Source organism: Prionailurus bengalensis, chromosome A2 (assembly GCF_016509475.1).
Source record: "Prionailurus bengalensis isolate Pbe53 chromosome A2, Fcat_Pben_1.1_paternal_pri, whole genome shotgun sequence".
Lineage (NCBI taxonomy): Eukaryota > Metazoa > Chordata > Mammalia > Carnivora > Felidae > Prionailurus > Prionailurus bengalensis.
In genome coordinates, this window is record NC_057348.1 from 141,143,061 (window position 1) to 141,146,885 (window position 3,825).

General features: G+C 37.5%; 1 pseudogene; it reads left to right on the forward strand.

Moving 5' to 3' along the window:
* Positions 1–1,386: 1,386 nt before the first annotated feature.
* On the forward strand, positions 1,387–2,640 carry LOC122486475 (annotated as a pseudogene).
* Positions 2,641–3,825: the final 1,185 nt, after the last annotated feature.

Genomic DNA, 3,825 nt, shown 5'->3' on the forward strand with positions numbered 1-3,825 from the left:
CCCTCAACAAAGAGATAGAAAACATTAAAAAAAAGAACCAAAGAACCAATCAGAGATGAAAAACTTAAGAAGTGAAGTTAAAAATACATTAGATGGAATAAAAAGTAGACTTGGAGAAGCAGAAGAATGGATCAGCAACCTGAGGAGGAGAGACTATTGGAAATCAATCAAGCTGAACAAGACAGAGAACAAAAAATAACAATAAGTAAGTAAAAATAGACTTGGGGAACTCAGCAACACCAGCAAGTGTAACAAAATTCACATTAAAGTGATTCCAGACAGAGAAGAGAGAGAAAAGGGAGCAGAAAATTTACTTAAAGAAATAATAGCTGAAAAGTTCCCAAAGCTGGGCAAGAGAACAGAAATCCACATCTAGGAAGCCTCCAGTAAAATCAACCCATGGAGGTCCACACCAAGTCACACAGTAATTAAAATGGTAAAAAGTAGTGATAAGGGTAGAATTTTAAAAGTAGCAAGAGAAAAGAAAATAATTATATACAAGGGAATCCCCATAAGGCTATCAGCAGATTTTTTAGCAGAAACTGCAGCCCAGACAGGAGTGGCATGATATATTCAAAGTGATGATAGAAAAAACCTGCAGCCAAGAATACTTGACTCAGCAAGGATATCATTCAGAAGAGGAGAGAGAAGAAGTTTCTCAGACAAACAAAAGTTAAAGGAATTCATAACCACTAAACTAGTGCTACCAGAACTCTCAGCGATCATGATCTCACAGTTCATGGCTTCAAGCCCTGCATCGGGCTCTGTGCTGACAGCTCAGAACTTGGAGTCTGCTTCCGATTCTGTGTCTCCCTCTCTCTCTGCCCCACCCCTGCTCACAGTGTTTCTCTCTGTCTCTCAAAAATGAATAAACGTTAAAAAAAAATGTTTTAAAAATAAGAGGACTCTGAGTGAAAAGGAAAGACCATAAGCAGAAGTAAGAAAAGTAGGAAACACGAAAGTACTAAAATTAAGTAAACCTATAGAAATCAGTCAAGGAATTTACAAAAGGATATAAAGTATAGCACCATATACCTAAAATGGGGAGGGGGGAGAGTAAAGAATGGGTTCAAACTTAAGTGACCATCAACAATATAGACAGCTATATGCATAAAATGTTATATATAAACCTAGTGGTAACTACAAATCAAAAACCAGTAACAGATATGCAAAAAATAAAGAGGAAGGAATCCAAGTATATCACCAAAGACAGCCAGCAAACCCTAAGAATAGGGAGGAAGAGAAGAAAGGAAGAACTACAAAAACAACCACACAAGTAACAAAATGGCAGTAAGCACACACGTATCGATAATCACTTTAAGCACCCACCTGTCAATAATTACTTTGAATTTAAATAAACCAAACACTTTTCCTATAGGAGCCTCGGGATTGAGAGGAGTGTGGCCCTCTCCTCTTCCCAGAATGACAACTGCTTGCCCATTGACATCAGTGTATTCTGAAAAGGGAATGTCATCTGGCAAAAATGTTACTTTGCCTGCTGTATTCAAGGCTTCCATTAAACCCGATATTGTGAACTTTGTTCACACCAACTTGCACAAAAACAACAGACAGTCATATGCTGTCAATGAATTAGCAGGTCATCAAACCAGTACTGGCAGAACCATGGTTTGAATTCCCAGAGTTTGAGGCATGGGACTCACTGTTGCAGCCAGGGTGCTTCTGGAAATATGTGTCATGGGGGCCACATGTTTGTACCGACCAAATTAGGCCACCATTCGCACCTCAGAGTAAACATAACACAGAAGCAATATGCCATCTGCTCTGCCATGGCTGCCTCAACCTTACCAGCACTGGTCATTCTAAAAGTCATTGTACTAAGGAAGTTCCTGAACTTTCTTTGGTGGTTAAAGATAAAGGTGAAGGCTACAAGAAGACCAAAGAGGTTGTTTTGCTTCTTAAGAAACTTAAAGCCTGGAATGATATGAAAAAGGTCTATGCCTCTCAGCAAATGAGAGCTGGCAAAGGCAAGATGAAAAACTGTCATCATATCCAGTGCAGGGGACCTTATATCATGTATAATGAGGACAACAGTATCAAGACCTTCAGAAACATCCCTGGAATTACTTAATGCAAGCAAACTGAACATTTTGCAACTTGCTCCTGGTGGGCACGTAGGACATTTCTGCACTTGGAAAGTGCTTTCTGCAAGTTAGATGATCTGTATGGCACTTGGTGTAAGGCTGCCTACTTCCATGCATAAGACACTTAACACAGACCTTAGCAGAATCTTGAAAAGCTCAGAGATCGAAAGAGCCCTCTGAGTACCATGCAAGAAGATTCATCACAGAGTCCTGAAGTCCACAGAAAACCTGAAAATCATATTGAAGCTAAACCCATATGCAAAGACCATGCACTATACATAACACCATTCTTCGCCCGGCCAAGAATCACAAACTCCGGATGGATAAGGCAGCAGTAGCCTTAGGAGCCAAATCAGATGAGAAGGGGGTTCCAGGCAAAAGGTCTGTGGTAGAGAAGAAAGGAAAGAAGGCTGTTGGTGTTAAGAAGCAGAAGAAACCTTTAGTAGGAAAAAAGGCTGCAGCTACTGAGAAACCAGCAGCTAAGAAGAAGTCTGCTGAAAAGAAACCCACCATAGAAGAAAGGAAGCCTGCTGCATAAAAACTTACATTTGTTTTTTCTGTAGAAGTCAAATTATTATGAACAGCTAATTTTGAATAAAGATCTGGTCAAAAGAAAAACAAACAACAATAACAGCAACAACAACAAAAACCCCAAACCAAAACCAAATCAAAACAACAACAAAAATAAATAAATAAATAGACTAAACATTCCAATCAAAAGACATAGGGTGATGTAATGGATTAAAAAGCAAGACCCATCTATATACTGCCTACAAGAGACTCATTTCAGACCTAAAGAGATATGCAGATTGAAAGTAAGAGATGGAAAAGCACTTACCATGAAAATGAAAGTGAAAAGAAAGCTAGGGTAGCAATACTTATATTGGACAAACTAGATTTTAAACCAAAGACTGTAACAAGAGTTGAAGAAGGGGACTACATAAAAATAAAGGGAACAATCCAACAAGAAGCTATACCAATTATAAATATTTATGCATCCAACATGGGAGCACCCAAATATATAAAGCAAATAATAACAAACATAAAGGAAGTAGTTGATAGTAATACAATAATAGTAGGGAATTTTAACACCCCACTCTCTTCAATGGATCGATCATCCAAACAGAAAATCAAAAAGGAAACAGTAGCTCTGAATAACACCTTGGATAAGATGGATCTAACAGATATATTCAGAACATTCCATCCTAAAACAGCAGAATACAGATTCTTTGCAAGTGCCAAAAAGATTGATGTCATACCATGCATCTTTTCTGAACACGATGTTATGAAACTAGAAATTATAACAAGAAAAATCTGGAAAGAGTAAAAATACATGGAGGTTAAATATCATGCTACCAAACAATGAATGGGTCAACCAAAAAATCAAAGAGGAAATCAAAAGATATACGGAAATAAGTGAAAATGAAAACAAAATGGTCCAAAGTCCTCAGGATGCAGCAAAAGCTGTTCTAAGTGGGAAGTTTATAGCACTAGAGGTCTACCTCAAGAAGCAAGAAAAATCACAAATAAACAACCTAACCTCACAAATAAAGGAGGTAGAAAAAGAACAAACAAAGCCCCAAAGCCAACAGAATAAAGAAAATAATGAATATTAGAGCAGAAACAAATAAAATAGAAACTAAAAGAGCAATGGAACAGATCAATGAAACCAGAATCTGGTTTCTTGAAAAGATAAAAAAAATTTAAAAAAAATGTATCCAGA